Source organism: Lissotriton helveticus, chromosome 8 (assembly GCF_964261635.1).
Source record: "Lissotriton helveticus chromosome 8, aLisHel1.1, whole genome shotgun sequence".
Classification (NCBI taxonomy): domain Eukaryota; kingdom Metazoa; phylum Chordata; class Amphibia; order Caudata; family Salamandridae; genus Lissotriton; species Lissotriton helveticus.
Window position 1 is genome coordinate 1,623,536,494 of NC_136069.1, and position 11,179 is coordinate 1,623,547,672.

Consider the following 11,179-nt stretch of genomic DNA (forward strand, 5'->3'; position numbering starts at 1 on the left):
TTTGCCTCTTTTCGGGCCTGGAGCCCTAAACTAGAGAGAAGCCATCTTTGTTCTTGCCTCAGCTGCCTGAGATGCTTGTAGGGTAAAGGTAATGTTTAGAGTCTAGCCTGTTGTTCGCTAGTGAGGAGCCGGTGAAGACTGGTTCTTATCGAAGGAATGTGTTTGTCTCTTGGGTCCTAGACGCAACACGCAAGTGGCCACTGGGGGTGCGCAGAGAGCCTGGGAGCTGGCACAGGAATTCGGTGGGAGGCAGCCTGCTGCTGGAAATTTCCATGAGGAGAGAGCATTCTATATTATCAGAGGGCAAGAGAGCAGAGTGGGCAGATGGTTTTTGGAGCAGTTGGAATTACATGCTCAGAAGGAAACGTGCAGTGTGCTGAGAAGGAGCCAGCTACAGTTTGAGTCAGAAGGATTTGTCTGTTGGAGAAACCAGGAGGAGCTGGCAGTTGGAGTGATGAGATGATTCTTTGGAGTTGATAAGGACAGTTGGTGGAGTTATATATCCGAAGAGCAGTTGAACCAGTGGAGTGAAGTTAGCGCGTTGGTGATGGTGAAGGGGAGGGAGTCCTGATTCCACCAGAGAGAGGAAAAGACAGTTGGGCCCTTCTTAACAGGGTGAGGTATTCTTAGCTAGTTTGCAACATATAATTAATCATTCACTCCCCTTTTTGCTTTCTAGGTGAAGTCTGTCCTGCTATTATAGTGCACACATACACTAACTCTTTTCTTTACTTTCCAAGCTATGTTTAGGTTGCTAGGTGTCCATATGATTTCATAATGCAATGTTTTCTTTGTTTTGTATTCTATCATTGTGTCATAAAGAGCATTCATGTTTAATCATCTTTACTTTTCAATTCTTTATATTGCTTGTTAGTTGTGTAATAAAGAGACCCCTTTTACATCTGAGTATTGTTTCCATGATAGAGTTAACCTTTCTTTTTAGCCAGGTGCTGACGAACAGAAGGATGGGACATTCCCTTCTGAGAAGGTAACTGATGACAGGGGAGAGTGTAAGTCATATCAGGGAATAATTCTTGAATGTAATAATTTGGCAGTTCTTAATAATAATTCATATATAATAGAAGATATTTCCAGTAGATATTAGGTACTTAGGAAATTCCCAATAGCGAGAGAGCAGGAGGTATTAATAGGACAGTGGGAACACTATAAATAGCTGCTCCCCGAAGAGAGAGGGGGTAGGGTGGTCCAGGTCAGATTGCCGTGGGATTACAAGTGGGAACACTATAAATAGCTGCTCCCCGAAGAGAGAGGGGGTAGGGTAGTCCAGGTCAGATTGCCGTGGGATTACAAGTGGGAACACTATAAATAGGTGCTCCACGAAGAGTGAGAGGGTAGAGTAGTCCAGGTCAGATTGCCGTGGGATTACAAGTGGGATCACTATAAATAGCTGCTCTCCGACACGAGACAGAGTAGATTAGCCCAAGCCAGATTGTTGTGGGGCTATAAGGTAAGATCATAGGATATAGGATGGAATTCCGTAGTTCCTATAGGATTTAGTGGTATATTAGCTGTGTAAGCTTGTATATATTGTGGGTTCCCCATTCCCAGGTAAGTACCCAAGGTACTGTTGTAAATAGGGCCTGGGAAGGGATGAATTAACGTGATGACTGGGTTTGTGGTGTTTGGGTGAGCTGATAACTTGGTCAAGAAATCTGGTCATTACATTTGGCGTCACGAACAGTTTCGAATGAAGTGCAGGGAAATGTAATGTTTTTCATTACATTTGGCGTCACGAACAGTTTCGGGTAGAGTGCAGGGAAATCTAATGATTCTCATTACATTTGGTGTCACGAACAGTTTCGAATGAAGTGCAGGGAAGTGTCATGGTTTTCATTACATTTGACATCAAGAACAGTTCGAATGAAGTGCAGGGAAGTGTCATGGTTTTCATTACACTTGACATTAAGAACAGTCTCGGGTGGAGTGTAAGGAAATGTAGTGGTACTGCACTACATCTTGGCCCCTGACTTACAGGATTGAACGGGTGGAGTGTAAGGAGATTGCTTACATCTTGGTGTTTGAACTTACAGGATTGAAGGGTAGAAGTGTGTAAGGGAACCAATTACATCTTGTCATCATGACCAGGAAAAGTGCAGAGAGAAATGGTGTACATCTTGGCATTGTGTCAGTTGTACGGTGGAAGCGGTGGACTGTATTATAGAGAGAAATGATCTGTTGGCTTTCAGTTCTTAATGATGGCCCTGCATGGGAATGAGTTATTTGTATTATAAAATGTATTCTCTATAAAGAGGCTTGTACAGAGCTTGCTGCATGGCTTATGCAATATTAAGTGTGAAATGTATTCTATATAATATGGCTTGTGAATAGCTTGTTGAGTTACTTGTGAATAGCGTCTTGTAAATAAGGCTTGTGAATAGCTTGTTGAGTTACTTGCAAATAGCGTCTTGTAAATACGGCTTGTGAATAGCTTGTTGAGTTACTTGTGAATAGCGTCTTGTAAATAAGGCTTGTGAATGGCTTATTCCATTGGGCAGGGAAGGGCTGGATCCTTTCCAACTGTTCAGGGAAATGTGTTTCAAAAATGTGCACAAGTATTATGTGTAAACGTGGGAGATCAGTTCCCGGATTCCCCTTGGTTCTGCAGGCTTGGGGGAGAGAGTGTATTTTAGCTGGTAGAGAGGTGACATCTTGCACGGACATAGCAGTGTTTATTTAAACATGCTGCTTAATATGTATCCACAATTGTGTGTGGATATACCTATGAAAAGAAACAGGATTAAATGTGTCTTATTCAGAGGCAAAATACTACGCGGGCCTTATTTTGGAGGAATTAACATCCTGGGCAACAGCAAACAACATCATCCCAGCAACCCAAACCGGATTCCGCAGCGGCCAGGGTACCTGGAAAAACATCATGGCGCTAACCCTTTTGTCTAATGCAGCAAAAGCTTCCAAGTGTTCCCTCTTTATGTGCTTCATTGACTACAGCGCTGCGTTCGACCATGGAGTTCGACACCAACTCTGGCGGAAGCTGGACAGATGGGGAATTCCAGGCCCACTCTTACAGCAGCTGATAATGCTACACACCGACACCTGGGTCAGGATCAAACTAGGACCAGGTACGCACCTTTCGAGACAAATCAAGACCAGCAAAGGTCTGAAACAGGGCTGCGTCCTAGCCCCCATGCTGTTAAATCTCTTTCTTGCAGACCTCCCTGGCGAATTGGAGACAGTAAAATCCCATGCCCCAAGACTAGGCAACATCACGCTCTCAAACCTCCTCTACGCAGACGACCTAGTACTCATCAGCCGGTCCCCCATCGGTCTCCAACACCTCCTGGATAAAACCAATGCATTTTCAAAAACGAATTCACTAACAATCAACTTAAATAAAACAAAAGTTATGACAACGAACTACCACAAAAAACGAAAACCCGCATGGTTCCTGGACGGACAGAAGCTAGACCAGGTAGCCTCTTACAAATATCTAGGCGTCATAGTAGACGGTAACGGCTCCTTCAAACATCAACTAGAGGCCATACGTCGGAAGGGCACGACATTCCACGTATCGATAAAGCCTTTGCAGAAAGCACTTCCCGACCGGTCACGGGGCCCTCTCCTTCAGGTAATAAGAGCTCGCTTACAGCCCATGCTCACCTACGGCAGCGAGTCCATGCGAGGCAAAGACTCAATAACACTAGACAAAACCATCAGCCGAGCATACAGTGCAATATTTCATCTCCCCATGAAGTCATCACTCACACAAATCCGCCTTGAATTCGGCCTGCAGAAACAAGCAGTGGAGAGAAGAGGCGCATATATAAAAACCTGGCGGAAAATCAGAGATGCCGACCATGGATCCCTAAACGCCCACCTCTGGATTGAATTGACCATCAGAGACAACTCACCTGCAAGGACCTATTTAATGGAATCATTGAAGATCCTAGGTCTAGTAGACCTATGGGAGTCGGCAACTGACCCTGGCACCTTCAAAAAAGTAGTGTCGAAAGTAACCAAGATGGTCTCATCAATTGAGGGCAAAGCTACCTTAGCCAAGAGAGCGCGCGGATGGGTCATGTTGAAAGGTTACAGTGCTCTAAAACCACAAGAGTACCTAACAACGGGCCTCACACAGAAGACAAAAAAGAAGTTCCTTACCATGCGCCTGGGCAAAATCCCTATAGCTCCGCACCTGGCACCATGGACAAGGGAAAACCCTGCAAATCAATGCCGCCTCTGTCTTTCTGGGAAAGAGGACCTTATACACATTATCTGCATATGCACAAATCTTCGGGACATAAGACGCTCTCTACTTTGGGCTCTATGGAACCAGAAGGTCATAACGAGTTGTAGGCAGGCGGTGATGCTCTGCTTTAATCCCGAAGAAACTCAGCTAAATTGCAGAACAACAAAATATTTCGACATAGTGGCCACAAGACTAAACGAAAAATCCAGAGTGTTTACTTAAAGCATTAGCCAAATAATAACAAAGTAAACACCCCATGCTATCTTTGTTCTTGATAATTGGAAGCATCAAGGCCACGTAAACTCCACTGGTTCTTACGCAACTCAAGCTGAGACTTTTACATTCATAAATACTCGAGCCATGGCTCCTTTTTGTTTTAAAGAAATTACTGACTTTTAACATTTGTACGTTTTAAAATCGTGAGTTTTTATTAACTGTACAATAAACAAACCTTAAACCTTAAACCAGAGGTCAAAGTGTTATAAATCAACTAGTCAGACTGCGAGGTACACACGGGTGGTTTCAAATAAACATTCAGTGGAGGAGTTTCAATTGGAATGTGCAGAGAAATAAGTAATCCCAACAGTGCATTATAATTTGTTTTTAAAAAGGAAAATGCACCGCCAGGTGTGCTGCAGTTAATTGGGTGTGACTGGTTGTGTGGATTAACAGAAAATGTATTCTGTGTTTTACCCTAAAGCAAATTGCCCCTTTTTGTGTAAATCTGAATGCTAAAGATAAATGCCCATGTCTCTGTATAATTTGCGCACTAAAAGATGTTAAAGAGAACGATGTAGGAGGGAATGTGGTCTGCCTACGGGAGATCACATGACTTGAGAATGTAGTCTTGATAAACAGAAGCTAATTTGGTAACTTCAATCCAAAAATGTTTTTTCCCCATTTTAAAATTGATGCTGTTTCAAATGTTGTTACAAGAAGTACCATGTTATTTTTGTATGTGATTTTTATTGTTGCTAAAAGTTTTGCCCTTTAGCTGTTAATAATGCTAGAGTGTTTAGTTTATTTTAAGTTAGTATTTTATAAGGCTGTAGACAAATGTTAGTTTAAATTCGTCTGAATTAGTTTAACAAAAGTGTAGAGTATTTTTTAGAAAGTAGAGCGTAAGGCTTAAGTTTCACAGTCTGTGAACAGCTAGGTTCTGACTTTGAAAGAGATAAGCATGCATTCCACAAAGCCTTCTCTCCTCTGCGGAGCTTTTTGTGAGGGAGGGGCTGAATACGAGAGCAGAGACATCCCTGTTTGCTATTTTTGGCCATAATCCAATTCTTTTCAGCGGAAAGATGTTGACATGAAGGGAGGGGTCAAGTTGCTCCTCATCACAGTGGCCCAGAAAGCTTACTTGACTAGAGATAAGGGACGCTTGCAGACAAATAGTTTTCCTTTCAGTAATGTAAATAGAAAATTGGCAGGCGCTTCGCCCTTGGAGTGTGATAAGCACAGTCGGCCCTGAAAGCTTCCTTGACTAGAGATAAGGGACGCTTGCAGACGAATAGTTTTCCTTTCAGTAATGTAAATAGAAAATTGGCAGGCGCTTCGCTCCTGCAGTGAGATCAGCATTGGCAGCGACCCAATTTTAGACAGCGGAGAGCTGCAGTGAAGGGAGGGGTATGATAGCTAGGAGTGAGAAAGGAGTGAAGTTAGCTACCCAGCCCCTCTGGCTGTGAAAGAAAAATTAGATTTTGGCCAAACAAATTTAGAGAATATAATGCATGTAGTTTTCTTAAACTATTCCCCAAACTTAGAGTAGGATTTTATAAACCACAAGGTTCTTAGAGGGAAATAAAAAAAAATTTGTGCTTTTGAATTGAAGTTTTTTTTTTTTTTTTTTTGTAAGATGAGTGATGCTTGTCTATCATTTCAGGTTGCCAGATCATGCCGGTGTGTGTGTGGCCCTCCCCTTCCCTTTCCTTTTTGTTATTTTCGTTTCTTATTTTTGTTTGTTATTTTGGTGTGAGTGGGCCCAAGCCCCCCCAACCCCCCCCCCCTAAGCCTGGAGCCAGACCAGACCGGAGCGGACGGCGAAAAGCGGTGTCTTATGGCTGATGGCGGACGGGTGCCGATGTTTCTAGATGACCAGATCGGATGGGATTCTTCCTTGGCAGAGGAATACAGATGAAGATGGATTATACCTTTTAGAACTTTTTCTTACACATGAAAAGAATTTGAGAGTTGTGTGTTTTTCACACAGGAGAACTGCCTAAAAAGTGAGGATGAAAGGAACTGTGAACTATTCCCCTTGAGAAGGCTTTGGTTTTGTTTTATTTTTTCTCCTTTTTCCACAGAAGAGGACTTTCTTTTTAATAGAGCTTTTTAGGCTAGAGACTGAACTTTACAATTCATATTAGAGTCTACAGTTGGCTGCCTTGGCAGTTGAATTCACAGTTGCATTATTAGAGACTCAATGCTATAGATATCAAGATTTCCTGCCCCTGTTTGAGTGATACAGCTTTGATTTGCTTCATAATGATCATTTTCCCCATTCATGTAGTGAAGCTCTGAAAGACACCATCATTTAATGGTGATCATATTTTCCATGTTTGGCATTTCATCATACAAGTAGTCTGCAATGTGAAATTTCCCTTATTAATATGGTTTTATGGCCTGCAATCTTGTGTCCAATTTTTCAGTGAATGTTCCATGGACATTTGGACTTTACTCAGAAGCTAATTATTTTGTTTTGATGCCACTCTTGCAGTCAACAGATACAGGGCCCCAATGATAGTTTTATTTTTCCTGCCCTGTTGTTTGATTATGTTTCTAATGTTACAAATTCAAAGATTAATGTTTGAGGGTCATGGGGTGCAATATAGTTAGTGAGCTGCTTTTGAGATCTGATGCCCTGTGATACACATCAATCACCATCATGATGTCCTGATTTCAATATGTTATGCTATCCTAGCATTAGTGTAAATTGGCCTTGCAATTATTTAGTTCTTATCTGTCCTATACCTTTGCTGTTTTTCAGTAGGACAGTCTTGCCACAGAATAGTAAGCTATGGGATGTTGAGGTGTAGTGTCCCGGGTGGTGGTGCATACATATGCTCCATAGTGGATACTGAGGGATTAGGCACAAACTGTTTTTGTGTTAGGAGAATGATGACCTCTGCCTATTGCCTTTGGCTTGGTCTACTTGTAGTGTAGTTCCTATATTCCCAATAGGCTCTGCGCATTGTAATAATCTAAACAGCAGTGTAGACGTAGGACTGAGGTCGACTAGGTCTCTACTGACTATATTAGACTTAATTAGTTTTGCCAGCTAGCTCAGAGGTCACTAGAAACTTTCTCAAATGTTCAGGAAAGAGTTAACTCACTTGATTTAGACAAGAAGGGATTAGTTTCTGACAACCACATAAACATGACTACTTTTCTCCCTCAGAATAAAGAGTGTATCTCTAGAGTCGTGTGAAAACAATAGACGGCTATTTCACTCAGTCAATCGTGCATACTTAGTTTCACCAGAGTACAGAGAAATAGAGAGACGGGCGTTTTCAATAAAAGGTGTTATTTTATTGAGCAGTTTTCTTTCTCATGCAAGAGAAATGAATTGCCACAATTGCAATACTTATCATGAAGTAAAGTGCGTACAGTAAAAGTAGTATTATGAAATAATACTGTAAAAGCATTGATATGGTTTCTTAGCCATATGATACTTTAAAATGGATAAAATATATACATACATAAAAACATTGACTAACCTACTCAACTGGTGCTTCTAAATACGCCTACCCCGGTGTACCTGACCTAAGCCTAATACGTGGGAAGGAGTAAGTAACTAGCAGTTTAAGTTAAGTTGGTTTTTGCCAAGAATCTGAATCAAGAATTCTCTTAAGGGTTTAGTCAGCTCCGTACCTTGGTAATAGAATGTAGGAGGTCTTGTATCTCTCTCTCAGGACTCGATCTCCCAGAAACCCACAAGGGTGACTGGAAACACCGGAGCTGGAGTTTTCTCGGCTGGAGAAAAAGACAGCGTCTTTCTCAGTGCGTCAAAAGGGAGGGGCGGCTTCCTTCGGCTCTCGCATCAGCTGGGCTACCGGGCAAGTAGATAGCTACTCTGCTCCAAACCACCGTGTGTTTGCTTAAGGCAACCAGTGGTATATTTATACCTGAAAGGTGCCGGGTTTGACGTAAGGTTGGACATTACACGTTACTAAGAACTAACAGTTCTTTCTGGACTCCAGGAGTTCTTGTTCAAATCAAAACAAAAGCAGGGGGGATTCCCGGGCTGCTGGAGGCTTGATTTGTTTAAAGAATGCGTTGTACTTTCTAGTAGTCTAGGGGAGTAGCCTTGCCGTATTTGGACTGCATGGGCTATTACTTAATATGGATATGATTCTTATGCCTTTATAAAGATGTAATTTGTTATAACCACATAGGGGAATACATCGGGAATATCGAATTAGGGTCCTTGATAGAAACACAACATACTATCACTCTGTTTTTTCAAATCTGAATCTATTAATTTAGTTATTTCAGTTGTAGGGACTTCTGGACAGACGATTTATGTCTGGCTTATCTTCTAGATAAATATATGCACCACACTTAGATACTTTTCTCTGATTTCCTGCTTGATATGCATAGTTCTACACCAGCTATTTTGTAGAAATGGGGTTGTTCTTCCTGATTGTCATTGAGCTTAAGGGATCGTTGGTAGAAGTCAGTGGGATTAGTTCCTAGGTTGGTTACCTGATGTTTTGGCCTATTTAAGGTGGTGTATCCCTTGGTTCTTTGTTTTTTAGTTGCATTATGTTGTTGTTTTCCTTGTGTGCCAGGTCTTTTGGATATGTTTTGTTCTAAAATTGCTTTTGTTTATTTTGTTTGTCCATCATGATTTCCTGATACTTTCGATGTTGGTAGACAAAAGTCATGGGTGGAATGTAGTGCCCGGATAATTTGTCCTATTTGGACTGATGGTGACTGTTGTCCACAGCCATCTCAGTATATACTCATGAATCCTTTATCTCAGCCTTATTTGTGCCTATTTGTAGGATTTACCTATTGGCTTTGGCATGATTCTGTGCCTTATTTGCCTCTTTTCGGGCCTGGAGGCCTGAACTAGAGAGAAGCCATATTTGTTCTTGCCTCAGCTGCCTGAGATGCTTGTAGGGTAAAGGTAATGTTGAGAGTCTAGCCTGTTGTTCACTAGTGAGGAGCCGGTGAAGACTGGTTCTTATTGAAGGAATGTGTTTGTCTCTTGGGTCCTAGACGCAACACACAAGTGGCCACTGCAGGTGCGCAGAGAGCCTGGGAGCTGGCACAGGTTTTTGGTGGGAGGCAGCCTGCTGCTGGAAATTTCCATGAGGAGAGAGCATTCTATATTATCAGAGGGCAAGAGAGCAGAGTGGGCAGATGGTTTTTGGAGCAGTTGGAATTACATGCTCAGAAGGAAACGTGCAGTGTGCTGAGAAGGAGCCAGCTACAGTTTGAGTCAGAAGGATTTGTCTGTTGGAGAAACCAGGAGGAGCTGGCAGTTGGAGTGATGAGACGATTCTTTGGAGTTGATAAGGACAGTTGGTGGAGTTATATATCTGAAGAGCAGTTGAACCAGTGGAGTGAAGTTAGCACGTTGGTGATGGTGAAGGGGAGGGAGTCCTGATTCCACCAGAGAGAGGAAAAGACAGTTGGACCCTTCTTAACAGGGTGAGGTATTCTTAGCTAGTTTGCAACATATAATTAATCATTCACTCCCCTTTTTGCTTTCTAGGTGAAGTCTGTCCTGCTATTATAGTGCACACATACACTAACTCTTTTCTTTACTTTCCAAGCTATGTTTAGGTTGCTAGGTGTCCATATGATTTCATAATGCAATGTTTTCTTTGTTTTGTATTCTATCATTGTGTCATAAAGAGCATTCATGTTTAATCATCTTTACTTTTCAGTTCTTTATATTGCTTGTTAGTTGTGTAATAAAGAGACCCCTTTTACATCTGAGTATTGTTTCCATGATAGAGTTAACCTTTCTTTTTAGCCAGGTGCTGACGAACAGAAGGATGGGACATTCCCTTCTGAGAAGGTAACTGATGACAGGGGAGAGTGTAAGTCATATCAGGGAATAATTCTTGAATGTAATAATTTGGCAGTTCTTAATAATAATTCATATATAATAGAAGATATTTCCAGTAGATATTAGGTACTTAGGAAATTCCCAATAGCGAGAGAGCAGGAGGTATTAATAGGACAGTGGGAACACTATAAATAGCTGCTCCCCGAAGAGAGAGGGGGTAGGGTGGTCCAGGTCAGATTGCCGTGGGATTACAAGTGGGAACACTATAAATAGCTGCTCCCCGAAGAGAGAGGGGGTAGGGTAGTCCAGGTCATATTGCCGTGGGATTACAAGTGGGAACACTATAAATAGGTGCTCCACGAAGAGTGAGGGGGTAGAGTAGTCCAGGTCAGATTGCCGTGGGATTACAAGTGGGATCACTATAAATAGCTGCTCTGCGACACGAGAGAGAGTAGATTAGCCCAAGCCAGATTGTTGTGGGGCTATAAGGTAAGATCATAGGATATAGGATGGAATTCCGTAGTTCCTATAGGATTTAGTGGTATATTAGCTGTGTAAGCTTGTATATATTGTGGGTTCCCCATTCCCAGGTAAGTACCCAAGGTACTGTTGTAAATAGGGCCTGGGAAGGGATGAATTAACGTGATGACTGGGTTTGTGGTGTTTGGGTGACCTGATAACTTGGTCAAGAAATCTGGTCATTACATTTGGCGTCACGAACAGTTTCGAATGAAGTGCAGGGAAATGTAATGTTTTTCATTACATTTGGCGTCACGAACAGTTTCGGGTGGAGTGCAGGGAAATGTAATGATTCTCATTACATTTGGTGTCACGAACAGTTTCGAATGAAGTGCAGGGAAGTGTCATGGTTTTCATTACATTTGACATCAAGAACAGTTCGAATGAAGTGCAGGAAAGTGTCATGGTTT

The 11,179-nt window shown here is 42.1% G+C and overlaps 1 long non-coding RNA gene across 1 annotated transcript; it reads left to right on the top strand.

The window, feature by feature from the left end:
- The first annotated feature begins 250 nt into the window (after positions 1–250).
- Positions 251–10,170, top strand: LOC144773574 (uncharacterized). Its single transcript, XR_013600011.1, has 2 exons — positions 251–615; positions 6,111–10,170. It is a non-coding gene; the product is annotated as an uncharacterized LOC144773574 (long non-coding RNA).
- Positions 10,171–11,179: the final 1,009 nt, after the last annotated feature.